Source organism: Chlorocebus sabaeus, chromosome 3, assembly GCF_047675955.1.
Source record: "Chlorocebus sabaeus isolate Y175 chromosome 3, mChlSab1.0.hap1, whole genome shotgun sequence".
Taxonomy (NCBI): domain Eukaryota; kingdom Metazoa; phylum Chordata; class Mammalia; order Primates; family Cercopithecidae; genus Chlorocebus; species Chlorocebus sabaeus.
This window is the reverse complement of record NC_132906.1, coordinates 30594162-30610539: the sequence shown is the minus strand read 5'-3', so window position 1 is coordinate 30610539 and position 16378 is coordinate 30594162. Positions and strand designations below refer to the sequence as shown.

At 39.2% G+C, this 16378-nt stretch overlaps 1 protein-coding gene across 2 annotated transcripts in view; it reads right to left on the bottom strand.

Annotated features, from left to right (window-relative positions):
- The window catches only part of LOC103214483 (phosphatidylinositol 3,4,5-trisphosphate 3-phosphatase TPTE2-like), a 108301-nt gene extending 92219 nt beyond the window's left edge, over nucleotides 1-16082 (bottom strand). The window contains exons 1-5 of one of the 2 annotated variants that reach the window (XM_073014372.1): nucleotides 15510-16082; nucleotides 14656-14792; nucleotides 1110-1241; nucleotides 901-985; nucleotides 353-461 (exon numbers count right to left, since the gene is read on the bottom strand). The gene's annotated coding sequence lies outside the window, so the exon portion shown is untranslated. Of the gene's footprint in view, nucleotides 1-352; nucleotides 462-900; nucleotides 986-1109; nucleotides 1242-14655 lie in introns of both variants that reach the window. The other variant, XM_073014371.1, reaches the window with a different exon arrangement.
- Between the last annotated feature and the right edge of the window lie 296 nt (nucleotides 16083-16378).

The window sequence follows — 16378 nt, the reverse complement described above, 5'->3', positions numbered from 1 at the left end:
GATTAAAGCAACCAGTATATGCATGTTATCACACTGCCTAAAATGTCCTATTTTTAAGGACATTAACAGGTATAGAATGAGGCTTGTTTTATTGTTTAAACTTTTTTCTATTTCTATTATTTTTCTAATTACTTTTCTATTTCTATTTGCTGGGTCACAGACAGCAGCAAATTCCGTAACTTTGGGGTTATACCAGCTCATGTGCAGCAGGAGTAGAAATATCAAAGCTCTCAGTCTACCACCTTCTGCTCCAGAGATGTGGCCCAAGCACACCTTTGGACGTGAACCAGGACAACCCAAGGCAGAGCTGGATTTCTGGGAGTTTCTCCCTGTAAGCCCTGGACCTGCTTACCTGTAGGCTAAACTGCTTCCGGCACCACTGCCGCTCACAAGAGGCTGGGGTCGGTTCAGCCGCTAAAATGACATAAGTCTCAGGTCTTGTGTCTTCAGTACAACTTTCTCTAAGAGGGAGAAATGTATTCAAGATCCTGTTAGCAGCTTTCTCTCCCATTGCCTTTCAGGATTACAGCTTTTCCTTTTTTCATTTTTTAATCCCCAAAACCAAGCTTGTTAGATCAAATCTTTACCCAATTCCTGACAAATAACAAGGTTATTGCTATTTGGCCCAACACCCACTAGTTGTCCCCCAGTACCCTGAGGATAAAGGGACTCTGTAAGGTCCCTGGGAGGGGAAAGGAATGTCAATTAGTGGTCCCCCCAGCTGGTATAAGCAAACTTTCCTGTCTGTGGGCCCCAGACACCACCATCTAGTTCCCCCACCAAAACTTTACATGATTTTAATTCTCCTGATGAGGAGGAGAGGACAACATCAGCCAACAGAGAGGGCAGAGGATGGGATGGGACTACCTTGCTCAGAGACCCTCACCTCTAGGTCTTTACCTCGTATTGAGAAGAAGCCAGTACTGGAATAAGAACTGTGTATCCATAGCAACCCCAAACAGAATCCTGTGCTCTTGAGATTCTCCTAGAGTGGGGAACAGAACGAGCTTGGTCCAAGAGTGCAGAGACTTAAAAACATGCTGTTCTGCCACACATACAGATACTCATTAAAGATGAGGGAGAAGGGCATGGTGTGGGGGACAACGTACCAAAACCAAAGACCACAGGATAATAACCTCAGAGCAGAGATGATCTCTCCAGTTATTTTTTCTTTTGCATGTCATGGAGCGGATTCTTCTTATTTACTCTGGTGAAGACGTTTATGTCAAGTGTTCAGTTTCCTTTGTGGGTTACAGAGAATAACCAGAGGGCTCAGTGTTTTCTAGACCATATTAAATTTCACTAAAATAAGCAAGGTTGATAGGACTTGCGGGGGAAACTTCATTGACTCAAGCTATCATTTTATAGGATTGTGAGAAAACAAATAGTTGTACATTTAAAATACACTCATATTCTAGCTAGAAGAGAGGATTTGGAATGTTCTTACAGGAAAGAAATGGTAAATGTTTAAGGCAATGGATATGCTAGTTACCATGATTTGATCATTATATCATGTAAAATATACTGAAACATCACACTGTACCTCATAAATATGTACGATTTATTATGTGTCAATTAAAATTTTGATTATAAGAAAAAATAAACTTCAATTGTAAGAAAACAACCCAACTTTTAAAAAATGGGCAAAATGGCCGGGCGCGGTGGCTCAAGCCTGTAATCCCAGCACTTTGGGAGGCCAAGACCGGCGGATCACGAGGTCAGGAGATCCAGACCATCCTGGCTAACACAGTGAAACCCCGTCTCTACTAAAAAACACAAAAAACTAGCCAGGCGAGGTGGCGGGCGCCTGTAGTCCCAGCTACTCTGGAGGCTGAGGCAGGAGAATGGCGTAAACCCAGGAGGCGGAGCTTGCAGTGAGCTGAGATCCTGCCACTGCACTCCAGGCTGTGCGACAGAGTGAGACTCTGTCTTAAAAAAAAAAAAAAAAAAAAAAAGGGCAAAATATGTGAACAGATACTTCACTAATAAAGATTTGCAACTGACAAGCAAGTGAAAAGATGGTCATCATAAGTAGCTATTAGAGAAATGCAGATTCAAACTACAATAAGAAACCGCTAGATAACTATTAGAATAACTAAAATTAGAAAGATGGCGTGTTGACAAAGATAGAAACTGAAACTCTCATACAATGCCAGCATTGTAAAGTGCTAGATCCACTTTGGAAAACAGTTCGGCAGTTTCTTAAGAAGTTAATTAGGTCTTCGAGTTCCCACTCCAACATGTAGAGAACTTGGAAATCATCACTCCCATCTTCACAACAGGAAAAAAGATAATCAAACTGAAAATCAACAACTTTTCTTAAATCTGTCAGAGAATAGAGGTCACAGGGCAAACCACTTCCTCAAAACCTAGAGAGACAGGTGACTACAGAACATCACAGTTTACCTGAGAGCAGAAGCCACAGGAGCCAGTAATCGGTAGGAACACTTAAATGCTAATCAATAAATTACCAGTGGCTGAGCGCGGGCTAGCTTGAGAGTTGAAAACTTATTGGAGTCCCACCTTGGGGACCCCTTATACTTTCACGAATTTTACTTCCAGAAACCCTACCAGGTTCTCATGATGAAGGCTGAAGAAAATTTCCTCAGGCTCTTTACACAAAGAAAAGGGAAAAGCAACCATTTCAAAGTATACCCTAGTTGGTGGATAGAGAGAGTGAGTGGGTATATCAACCATTTTGAAATATGCGCAGGGCATTCTATTCTCTGTGTGAAAGTCCTGCCCTGAAGAAAAACTGCTTTATCAGGGCCTTGTCTGACATAGGAGAAAAGCAGGAAGACAACTCTAAACCCCTCTAGCTTTCCTGTCCCACATAAAAGGAGAGGAAAAAAAGAAATCATTACTAAGTCAATATCAGAAAAATTTACACCTATGTTTTTGCCTAAGAGTATAGTTTGGGATCTTACATTTAGATATTTCTTCCTTTTGAGGTTAATTTTTCTGTACGATGTGAGGAAGAGATCTAACTTCATTCATTTGTATGTGGATATCCAGTTATTCCAGCACCACTTGCTGAAGAGACTGTTCTTTTCCACTGAATGGTCTTGGTACCCTTGTGGAAAATCAATTGACCTTAAATGTATGGATTTACTTCTGGACTCTCAATTCTATTCCATTGATCTACATGTCTATCCTTATTCTTGTACTAAACAATTTTAACCACTGGAGCTTTATAGTAAGTTTTGAAATAATAAAGTGTGGACTCTGCAACTTCATTGTTCTTCTTCAAGATCATTTTGGTTCTTCAGAGTCCCTTGCATTTTCAAATGAATTTTAGGATCAGCAAGTCAATTTCTGCAAAATAGAAGCTAGGATTCTGATAGGAACTGAGTTGAATATGTAGATTAATTTGTGGAGTACTGTCATCTTAACAGTAATGTCTTCCATTCAGTAAATACAGAATGTCTATCCATTTATTTAGGTCTTAATCACTTTCAATAATGTTTTGTACTCTTCTATTTCTTTTGTTTTAGTCTTTTTTTTTAATGCTATTGTAAATAAAATTACTTTCTTAATTTCATCTTCAGGCTACTCATTACTAGTGTTTCTAAATATAACTGATTTTTTGCACATTGATCTTAGATCTTTTGTGAATTCAATTGTTGCTCCAGCAGGTTTGTTGTTTGTTGTTGTGGATTCCATAGATTTTCTACATACAACATTATTTATCTGCAAAAAACATAGTTCACTTTTTCCATTCCAATCTAGATGCTTTTTATTTCTTTTTTGTTGTTGGTTTTGTTTTGTTTTGTTTTGTTTTGTTTTTTTTTGTCTAAATGTCCTGGCTAGAACCTCCAGTACAATGTTGAATAGAAAAAGCAAGAGCAGGCATTCTTGTCTTGTTCCTCATCTTAGGAAAAAAGCTTTAAGACTTCTGCCACTAAGTTTAATGTAAACTGTTGGTTTTTCATAATCTTTACTAGACTAAGGGTTTGGGGTTTTTTTGTTGTTGTTGTTATCTACTTAGGTTATTTACCATACTTTTGAGTTCTTTCCTTTTTTTTTCTTGATCAAGCTAAGCTATCAATTTTGTTGATCTTTTCAAATAACTTTCGGTTTATTTCTCTGTTGCTTTTCTGCTTGCTATTTTATTTATTTTCACTCCATTTATTATATCTTTGCTTTATTTGCTTTGGTTTCAGTTTGCTCGTCTTTTTCTAGTTTCTTTAGGTAGAAAGTTAGATTATTGATTGAGATCTTTCTTCTCTTCTAATGTAAGAATTTACACTGATAAATTTCCCTTTAAGCACTGCATTAGCTGCATTCCATAAGTTTTGAGATGTGGAGTTTTTTTTTCATTCATCTCAAAGTATGTTCTGATTTCTCTTGGATTTCTTCTATGACCAATTGATTATTTAAGAGTACATTGTTTCATTTCCATATATTTGTGAACTTCCCAAATTTCCTTCTCTTACTATTCTAACTTCATTTTATTGCAGTTGAGAACATGCTTTGTATTATTTAAATCTTTTAAATTTTATTGGGAGTTGTTTTATTGCTTAGCATATGGTCTTTCCTGGAGAATGTTCCACGTGCACTTATAAAGACTGTATATCTGTTGTTTTTGGATGCAGTATGCTGTACATACCTGTTAAATCTAGTTGGTTTATAGTATTATTCAAGTCTTACATTTTCTTAGTGTTTTCTGCCCAATTGTCTAGCTATTAATGAAAGTAGGAAATTGAAGTCTTCAACTCTTATTGCTGAATTGTTTCTCCCTTCAATTCTGTCAAAATTTTATTCATGGACTTTGGGGCTCTGTTCTGTTTTTGATGGATTGATCCTCTTACTATTATAAAATGTCCTCTGTTGTTAATAAAAATTTTTCCTGTAAGTCTATTTTTTCTGATTTTGTATTATGATTCCATCTCTTAATTTATATTGTTTTGGTTACTGTTTGCTTGTTATATCTTTTTCTATACTTTTAATCTATTTGAGTCTTGGTCTAAAGCATGTCTCTTATACACAGCATATATTAGGATCATGTCCTTTAATTCATTCTGCAAATTTCTTCTTTTAAATGGAGAGAAATTTCCATTTCATACAATCATTGATAAAGTAAGATTTATGCTAAATAGTTTTATAGTGTACAATTTTTATTTCCTTGTCATTTATTTTACTACATTTTTGAGTTGTTTTCTTCGTGGTTGCCCTGGATATTGCAATTAACATGTTGATTTATAACTATGTAGTTCATATTAATACCAACTTAATTACAACAGTATACATAAACTTTTTCCTATGTAGCTCCATTCCCTCTCTCTTCCATTGTGCTGTTAATCTCATATAACCATATCTTCATATGCTCTATCTTCATCAATCCATTCATGAGAATTGCTTTATGCTTATACTGCCTTTTATATTTACTCATATAGTTATCTTTCTCAGCTCTTTATTTCCTCATGTGAATTTCAGTTACTACCTATTATTCTTTCATTTCAGCCTAAATGACTCCCATTAGTATTTCTTATAGAGATGTCTTCAAGCAAAAAATTTTGTTAGCTTTGTTTATCAAGGAATGTCTTAAAAGTCTTAAGATACAGCCGGGCGCGGTGGCTCAAGCCTGTAATCCCAGCACTTTGGGAGGCCGAGACAGGTGGATCACGAGGTCAGGAGATCGAGACCATCCTAGCTAACATGGTGAAACCCCGTCTCTACTAAAAATACAAAAAACTAGCCGGACGTGGTGGCGGGCGCCTGTAGTCCCAGCTACTCAGGAGGCTGAGGCGGGAGAATGGTGTGAACCCAGGAGGCGGAGCTTGCAGTGAGCCAAGATCGTGCCACTGAACTCCAGCCTGGGAGACACAGTGAGACTCCGTATCAAAAAAAAAAAAAAAAAAAAAAAAGTCTTAAGATACTTATGTCTTATGTTTCTCCTTCAATGTGGAAGGATATTTTGCTACATATAGAACTCTTGATTAATAAGTCTCATTAGACCCTAAGTAGCCATCTTGATTCTCACACCAACTGTCATGGCATCATAGGGGTGTTATACAAGTAACCCTTATTTCACTTCATAATTGCTCCAATATGCAATGGTAATTATCCTGGCGATTTGGATATGCCAGAGAAAAGTCACAATGTGCTTTCTTTAGTTGAAAAGGTGAAAGTCTCTGACATCATAAGAAAAGAAAAATATTATAGGCTGAGGTTGCTAAGATTTACAGTAAGGACAAATCCTTTACCCATAAAATTGTGAAGAAGAACAAAGAAATCTGTGCCAGTTTTGCTGTCAAACCTCAAGCTGCAAAAGTTATAGCTACCCGGCATGATAAGTACTTAGTTGAGATGGAAAAGACATTAAATTTGTAGGTGGAAGACATGAACAGAAATGTCTTCTGACAGCAATCAAGTTTAGTACTCTCAGCGTTTGTTTTTTTCTTTGTTTGCTTTCTTTTGTTTACATTTTTGCTAGCATATTGTGTATCTCAACTTATCTATACCCCAGGTAGCCATGATGTTCAGCAATTGCCTCTGATTGTCTTCAACACATATCCCCTGACCAAAGGCTGGGGGAGCTCTAAGTCAGGCCAAATAAAGTCTTGTGAGTGGGGTCTTCCTGGGACCTCCTAGTCAAGTCACATAATGACGTTTCTCTGGGAATAAGGCTTTGAATAAGTCCCAACCCCCTTTTGTTCTTTTCTATGGTTCCCAGGAGCTTGGTTTTCACCAAGATTGTAGGATGTTAGTTTTCAAAGCTACCATGGAACTGGGAGGATGTAATGAGCATAGAGAAAGTAAGAGCACTACAGAGTTCACTATTCTCACCAAAATTCAGCCTACATTCTTGAATAAATGCTCCCAAGGTTGCGGCAAGCCTTTGGATATTTTCCGGAGTTCTGAAAAAAAGTGCTTCTATTTTTCCCAGTTGCTTTCATAAATAAAGGAATTTTCGAAGGTTCCCGGCTTCCCATTTTTACTGATATCACTTCCAAATGCACTTTTATTTTTATTTTTTTGAAACACAGTCTTGCTCCATTGCCCAGGCTAAAGCATAGAGGTGCGATCTTGGCTCACTGCAACCTCCGCCTCCCGAGTTCAGGCTGTTGTCCTGCCTCAGCCTAGTAGCTGAGATTACAGGTGCATGCCACCATGCACGGCTAACTTTTGTATTTTTTGTAGGGACGGGATTTCACCATGTTAGCCAGGCTGGTCTTGAACTCCTGACCTCAGGTTGTCCTCCCGCCTCGGCCTCCCAAAGGGATGACAGGCATGAGCTACCACGCCCGGCCCCAAATACACTTTTAAATACATTTCTGAACTCACAAAAATGTAAAGGAAGTACAGAATGATTACAGACACACGCACAATTGCACACACAATCTAGAGGTGAAACTAAAGTCATCGGTCAACACAAAAGCCGGTGATGCCCTGGAAGTGAGTCAAAACCAAAAACCTAGAGCTTTGTTAGTTAACATTGTGGCTGCCTGAGGTAGTAAACAGGAATTGGGGCAATCAATAGGAAAATTAAAATACTTTCTTTTTCAAAAAGCTGGGAATGAGATGTCAATAGGGGAGTTTGCAATGCTCTGACATATTCCTGGGAATCTGTTCAGCAATCCTGGAGATCTAAAATTTCTCTGGTTGACTAATAGGATTTGAACCTGACAAAGTAAGGAACTGAGTCTGAGACCTCCACATAAATCCAGATACTAAAATGAGCTATATATTTAGTAGAAAAGACATTCTACTAATATCTTTAGTAGATGAAGATTTAGAAGATGAAGACATACTTCTTCATCAGCACATGGAAAATTCTCCAAGATAGACCATATGTTAGGACATAGAATAAGTCTCAACAAATTCTCAAAAATCAAAATCATACCAGTATCCTCTCAGACCACAATAACAAAGAAACTCTGGAATCGGTACAAATACATGGAAATTAAACAACATGCTCCTGAATGACCTTCAGATCAACACTGATTTTACACTGTACTTTTGACCAATGGACCTAACAGACATTTATAGAACATTTCATTCAACATTTAGTAGGAAAGACAAAGTCGGAAGGATATGACAAGTGAACCAATAAGCAATTCAGTCTCTGCAGGCAGTGGATTTTAAAACATTAATAATTGTAATAGTCTTCCCAAACGTTTTCTAACCAGCTTTACTCTTATGCTGGAATTTGAATTTACACCAATGAATATGGTTGGTCCAATTGGACTATGAATAAGTCCAATAAACTGCAAACCAATAAATCAAACTAGAATGGTTCCTGATTGGTACTACTTCCAGAACCAAGCAGAAACCAGGCAAATCATCTCAATTCCAGTCTCTCAGGGTACCCAAAGTTAAAGTTAAGACAAATATGACCTATTTCTAAAATTTAACAAAGAGTTGAAGAGTCAAACTACCATAAGTAGGAGTCAACAGAAATCACAAAGATAAGAAAAACACATAGAAAAATATAAATATTAAAATTATAACAAACTATATTCAGGAAGTACATTTAAAAGTATGTTTGAAGTGAAAAGATAGAGATCAACACTATGGGGAACATTAAAAGGGGCCATTGGTCCATTCTGGAACTTCAGAGTAGGTTTTCTGAAAAAGATGATGCTTGAGCTTGGGCTTGAAGGACAGTAAATAATTAAGCAGGAGAAAAAGTGGTGAGGGAGTTTCAGAGAAAAGGATCATAATGAACAAATTCATGGAAGCACTAAATAGCAGAGGGACTCTAGGGGAAATTATAAACATTTACCTATTACTGCAATAACAGATGTAGAGTAGGGACTAACGGGAGATATCTGTACATTATATTAAGAAGTATAGATGTTATTTAATAGGCAATAGAGTCAAAAAGGGATTTTAAGAAGGGAAGTCTCATGATAATTTTGCTTTAGGTAGTCTGTCTTTCAGTGGTGAAGAGAGAGGGGCAACACTGAAGTGTCAGGGATCAGTTAGGAGACTGCTACACAGCATAGGTGACAGATGTTGAGGGCCTGAAAACCAGGGTGGTAGTAAGAATTGAGAGGAGAGAGAGATTTGAGAAACAGCAGAAAAAAATCGCTTGAACCCGGGAGGCGGAGGTTGCAGTGAGCAGAGACCATGCCACAGCACTCCAGCCTGCGCAACAGAGTGAGACTCTGCCTCAAAAACAAACAAATAAAACAGTAAAAAGAGACAAAGATGGTCATTATAGAATGACATGGAGATACATTAGCAAGAGGATATAACAGTTCTAAACATATGCACTCAATACTGGGATACCCAGATATATAAAGCAAATGTCATTAGATCTAAAGGGAGAAAGAGACTGCAATACAATAATAGATGAGGACTTCAACACTCTACTTAGCATTAGACAGATCACCTACACAGGGAACTGACAAAGAAACACTGATTTTAAACTGTACTTTAGACCAATGGATGTAACAGACATATCTAGAACATTTCATTCAACAGTAACAGAATACACATACTTCTTCATCAGCACATGGAAAATTCTCCAAGATAGACCATATGTTAGGACATAGAGTAAGTCTCAACAAATTCTCAAAAATCAAAATCATACCAGTATCCTCTCAGACCACAGTGAAATAGGATAGGAAATCAGTAACAAAGAAACTCTGGAATCGGTACAAATACATGGAAATTAAACAACATGCTCCTGAATGACCTTTAGATCACGGAAGAAATTAAAGAGGAAATCAAAAAATGTCTTGAAACAGGCTAGGTGTAGTGGCTTATGCCTGTAATCCTTGCACTTTGGGAGGCCAAGGTGGGTGGATTGCTTGAGCTAGGAGATTGAGACTGGCCTGGGCAACATAGTGAGATTCTGTCTCTACAAAAAAAAATACAAAAGTTAGCCAGGTATGCTAGTGCGTGCCTGTAATCTCAGCTACTCAGAAGGTTCCAACAGAAGGATCGCTTGAGCCCAGGAGGTGGAAGTTCCAGTGAGCCAAGATTGCGCCATTGCATTCCAGCCTGAGCAACAGAGACAGAGTGAGACCTTGTCCCAAAAAATAAAATGTCTTGAAACAAATGAAAATTGAAACACAACATAACAAAACCTACGGGATACAACAAAAGCAGTGCTAGGAGAGAGGTTTATAGCAATAAACACCTATATTTTAAAAGTAGAAAGATTTCAAATAAACAAACTAATGATATACCTCAAAGAATTAGGAAAGTAAGAACAAAACAAACCTCAAATTAGTAGAAGGACAGACAAAATAAAGATCAGAGCAGTACTAAATGAAATAGATTTAAAAAACAATATAAATAATCAACGAAACAAAAAGTTTCTCACTCAAAAAGGTAAACAAAATCGATAAACTGCTAGTTAGACTAAACAAGAAAATAAAAAAGATGGCCCAAATAAACAAAATCCAAGACAAAAAAGAAGACATTGCCAGGCACGGTGACTCATGCTGTAATCCCAGCATTTTTGAGAGGCTGAGGCAGGTGGATTGCTTGAGCTCAACCTGGACAACATGGCGGAATTCTGTCTCTAAAAAAAATGCAAAAATTAGCTGGGCATGGTTGCATATGCTTGTAGTCCCAGCCACTCAGAAGTCTGAGGTGGGAAGATCACGTCGGACCAGGCGCTTGACGCTGCAGTGAGTCATGATCACACTATTGCACTCCAGCCTGGGTGACAGAGTGAGACCCTGGGTCAAAAAATAAAGAAATAAAGAAATGAATAAAACTAGACATTACAACTGACACCACAGAGATACCAAAAATCAGACACTATTATGAACAACTATATATTAATAAACTAGAAAACTTAGAGGAAATGCATAAATTCCTTTACACATACAACCTACCATGATTGAATCAGGAATAAATAGAACACCTAAACACACCAATCATGAGTAATGAAATTGAATCCATAATTAAAAAGTATCCAAACAGTGAAAAGCCCAGGACCCAATGGCTTCACTGCTAATGACTTCACTACCAAATTCTACCAAACTTACAAAGACAAACTAACACCAGTTCTCCTCAAACTAGACCAAAAAATTGAAAAGGAGGGAATTCTTCCTCATTCTACAAGGCTAGCAGTACCCTGATACCAAAACCAGATAAGAATGCAATAACAACAAAAAAGATAGTTACACTCTAATATCCCTAATAAACATAGATGTAAAAATCCTCAACAAAATACTAACTAACTGAATCCAACAGCATATCAAAAAGATAACATACCAGGATCAGGTGGGATTTCCCAGAAATGCAAAGGTAGTTCAACATACACCAGTCAACAAAGATGACACATCACATCAACAGAATGAAGGACAAAATCATATGATCATTTCAAGAGATGCAGAAAAAGCATTTGATAAAATGCTTTTTTATCAAAAAGTTCTTCACGATAAACACTCTCAACAAACTAGGCACTGAAGGACCATATTAATATCTCCACATAATAAAGGCTACATAGGACAAACCCACATTTAACATCATCCTATTATAGCTTTCAGCTTCTCCTCTAAGAACTGGAACAAGACAAGGATGTCTATTTTTGCCACTCCTATTCAACACAGTTCTGGAAGTCTTAGCCAGAGCAATCAGACAATAGAAACAAATAAAAGACATCCAAATTGGAAAAGAGGAAGTAAAACTGTCCCTCTTTGTAGATGACATGATCTTGTATCTAGAAAAACCTAAAGATTCCATCAAAAGCTCTTAGATCTGATAAATGAGTTCAGTAAAGTTGTAGGATACAGGCAGGTGTGGTGGCTCATGGTGTAATCCCAGCACTTTGAGAGACTGAGGCAGGAGAATCACCCGAGGTCAGGAGTTCAAGACCAGTCTGACCAATATGGTGAAACCCTGTCTCTACTAAAAACACAAAATTTAGCCAGGCGTGGTTGCGTGCGCCTGTAGTCCCGGCCACTCAGGAGGCTAAGACAGGGGAATTGCTTGAACCCGGGAGGCAGACATTGCAGTGGGCCAACATGGCACCACTGCACTCCAGCCTGGACTACAGAGCAAGACCCTGTTTAAAAAAAAAAAAGTTGTAGGATACAAAATCAACATACAAACGGTAATAGCATTTCTATACATCAATAATAAACTAGCTGAGAAAGAAATCAAGAAGGAAATCCCATTTATAATAGCTACAAGAAAATAAAATACCTAGGAAAAAAATGTAACCAAGTAGGTGAAAAACCTCTACAAGGAAAACTACAGAACATAGATGAAAGAAATTGAGAAGGACATAAAGAAATGGAAAGACAACCCATGCTTATGGATCAGAAAAAAATCAATATTGTTAAAATGATCATACAACCCAAAGCAATCTACCGATTCAATAAAATTCCTATCAAAATACCAGTGTCATTCTTCACAGAAGTAGAAAAAATAATCCTAAAATTCATATGGAACCAAAAAAGAGCTTGAATAGAGAATCAATCCTAAGTAAAAGGAAAGCTGGAGACATTATACTATCTGACGTCAACATATATTACAAGGCTCTAGTGACCAAAACAGCATGGTATTGGTATAAAAACAGGTATCAAATGAAACAGAATAAAAATCTCAGAAATAGATCCACACATTTACAGCCAACTGATTTTCAACAAAGGTGTCAAGGACATTCATTGGGGAAAGGACATCCTCTTCAACAAATGGTGCTGGGAAATTTGGATATCCATATGTATGCAAAAGAACACGACTAACCTCCTACTTTTCGCTATACACAAAAATCAATTTGAGATGGATTAAAGACTTAAACATAAGCCCCGAAACCAATAAACTACTAGAAGAAAACATAGGAGAAGCACTTCAGGACACTGGTCTAGGAAAAGGTTTTATGGCTAAGACTTCAAATGCACGGCAACAAAAACAAAAGGATTCAAATTGGACTATATTAAACTAAAAAGCTTCTGCACATCAGAGGAAACAATGGAGTGAAGAGATAACTTGTTGAATGGGAGAAAATATTTACAAACTATTCATCCAACAAGGAATTAATATCCAGAATACACAAGAAACTCAAACACCTCAACAGTAAAAAATAATAGTAATTCCATTTAAAAGTGGGCAAAGGGTCAGGCACAATGGCTCATGCCTGTAATCCTAACATTTTGGGAGGCTGATGCAGATAGACTGTCTAGGCCAGGAGTTTGAGACCAGCCTGGGTAACACAGTAAAATTCCGTCTCTACAAAAACATACAAAAGTAGACTGGGTTTGGTGGCTCATGCCTGTAATCCCAGCATTTGGGGAGGCCGAGGCAGTAGGATCACTTGAGCCCAAGAGTTCAAGCCCAGCCTGGGCAACATAGTGAGACATCATCTCTACAAAAGTCAAAAAATGAGGTGGGAGGATCACTTGAGCTCAGGAGATTGAGGCTAGAATGAGCAGTGATCGCACCACTGTACTCCCAAGCCATCTCCAAAAAAAAAAAAAAAAAATACACACACACACACACAAATTAGCTGGGCACAGTGGTACATGCCTGTGGTCTCAGCTACTCTGGAGGCTGAAGCAGGAGAATCATCTGAGCCCAGGAAGTTGAGGCTGCAGTGACTCGTGATTGCACCACCGCACTCCAGCCTGAACAACAGAGCAAAAATAACAATAAACAAATGAATGAATGAAGGAATGTGGGCAAACGACATAAATAGATATTTCTCCAAAGAGGACATACAGGTATATGAAAAAATGCTCAACGTCACTAATCATAAGGGAAATGCAAATTAAAACCACAATGAGATATCATCTTCACCCAGTGAGAACGGCTATGATTAAAAAGAAAATAATAATGGATGTGGGCGAGGATGCGGAGAAGGGGGAACTCTTATATGCTGTTGTGTGGGAATGTAAATTAGTACAGTCACTATGGAAAATAGTATGGAGATTTCTCAGGAAACTGAAAATAGAGCTACCCTACAATCCAGCAATGCCACTACTGGCTGTTTATCCAAAGGAAAGAAAACCAGTATATCAAAGGGATGATACCTGTACTTCCATGTTTACCGCAGCACCATTCACAATAGCAAAAATATAGAATCCAACTAAGTGTCCATCAACAGACAAATGGATAAAGAAAATGTAATACATATAATCAAGTACTATTCACCCATAAAACAAGAATGAAATCATGTCGTTTGCAGCAACCTAGATGGAACTGGAATTCATTGCTATGTGAAGTAAGCCAGGCACAGAGAGGCAAATATTGCATGTTATCACATACGTAGGAGCTAAAAAAGTTGATGGTGGATAGATAGATACCAGAAGCAAGGAAGGGTGTGTGGGTTGGCAGGGAAGAGTGGTTGGTTAATACAGTTAGATAGGAGTAAGTTCTAATGTTCTATAGCGGAGTAGGGTGACTACAGTTAACACAATGTATTGTGTATTTCAAAACAGCTATAAGAGAAGACTTGAAATGTTCCCAACATATGGAAATGACAAATACTCAAAGTGACAGATACCTTAAATACCCTGATTGATCATTACATATTCTATGCATGTAACAACATATCACATGTACATATGTACCCCATAAATATGTACAAATATTTGTTGTGTACCAATTAAAAATAAACAAAAGTTTAAAAATACATTCTATCTACACAATGAAATATTATTCAGCACTAATACACTGCAAGTTGGATGAACCTTGAAAACATGCTACATGAAAAAATGCATAAAAGATCACAAATGGGCTACTCACCAGGGTGATACAGGAGGATCACTTGAGCCTTTCCTGCTTGCTTTGCTGAAGGCATCAGGCACTTCCATGGCTGGGATCAACTCTTCTGGAAGCAGGTCCTAGCAGGACTGTGGGTGTCCACATCCAGGATAAGGATCCTGCAGAGAGCTTGGGATACTTACTCCTCAATCTGGGGGGAGCAGCAGGGGCTGGCGCCTTAAGGACTTACTGTTCTTCTGACCAGTCCTGACGTTTCCAAGGCACTGGGGTTTTCAGGACTGGATAAGACTGTTTTAAGGCCACAGTGTGGCAACTGCAGTGTGGCAACTGCAGCGAGTCACAGGCCAAATCCTCAACTCTGGCACTGTCTAAAGTGCCTTTCTTGGCCTGGTAAGGTGGCTCACACCTATAATCCCAACACTTTGGGAGGCTGAGGCGGGTGGATTACTGGAGATCAGGAGTTCAACACCAGCCTGGCCAACATGAAACCCCAACTCTACCAAAAATGCAAAAATTAGCCAGGCATGGTGGGGCGCGCCTGTAATCCCAGCTACCTGGGAGGTTGCCGCAGGAGAATCGCTTGAACCCGGGAGGCAGAGGTTGCAGTGAGCCAAGATCACACCACTGCACTCCAGGCTGCGCGACAGAACAAGACTCCGTCTCAAAATAATCATAATAATGATTTTTAAAAATGAATAAATAAATCAGTGTGTTTCTTGCCCATTCCATGTCTCACCACAACTCTATTAAGCAGGTATGAATGGCTCTCCATGGCTGTAATAGAGGAACTCGGGGCCTTAGATTCCACCCCTCGCCTAACCCCTGACAGCCGGAGGTTCAATAAACAGTAGTCGGTCTTATTATTATCTTATTACCACTCTCTCTGTGGAGCTCCAGCAAGGAGGGTTCACACCTCGTTGGGAACCAGTTCCCGAGCAGGGCTCCGAGCACCCTCTCCAGGCGGCGACGCGAGGGCCCTCGGGGACTCCGAGGCTCCTCCCGGGCCTTGTGGGTCCTCACAGAAATGGCAGGGCATTGGGGCAAGCTCCGCCCGCTGCGCAGGCCGAAAGGTTTCGCGAGCATCCAGAAAGCTCGCCTGACCCTTAGAGGCGAGGTTAGGCCCCCAACTCATATCCTGGGGAAACTATGGGGGTGGTATTCGGTTTCCACAGGCGAAGTCAACAGAAACAGCCGGCCACGTTGAAGCCTGAGCAGAGCTCCCGTCAGGCCCCGCCCCCGGCGCCCGGCTCACTGGGCCCCGCCGCCTCCCGGAGGTCCCTCCAGTGGTTCCTTCATTCTGCTAAATAGCGAGCATCAAGCACAAGCTGAACGGCGGACAGGCAGTGAGCAGACACACAGGGGCCACGAACTCAAAATAGATAAATAAATACTCAGACTTGTTCTTATATCCAAAGGCAACTGATAGGCTCATTTAGGCTCTGGCTTCCGGTGATAAGGAGTTATAGATGACAAGCCTCAAAAGGAAGAGCACCTCTCATTGTCTGCGCTCCGGCCCAAGCCTGCACACTCAGCTTTGGTCCTCACTGATAATCATTGCCATTCACCATTGGTGATTAACTCAGTCATCACTCTGGAGGTTCCAAAGACTTCAGGAGCTGCGTGTCAGGAACTAAGGACAAGGGCCAAATATTATTTTTTATTATAATATTAACAGCCACAAATGTCCACACCTTTTATTGAATACTCTCATCTTTTACCACTGAGTTCTGTTGCCATGTCTGTC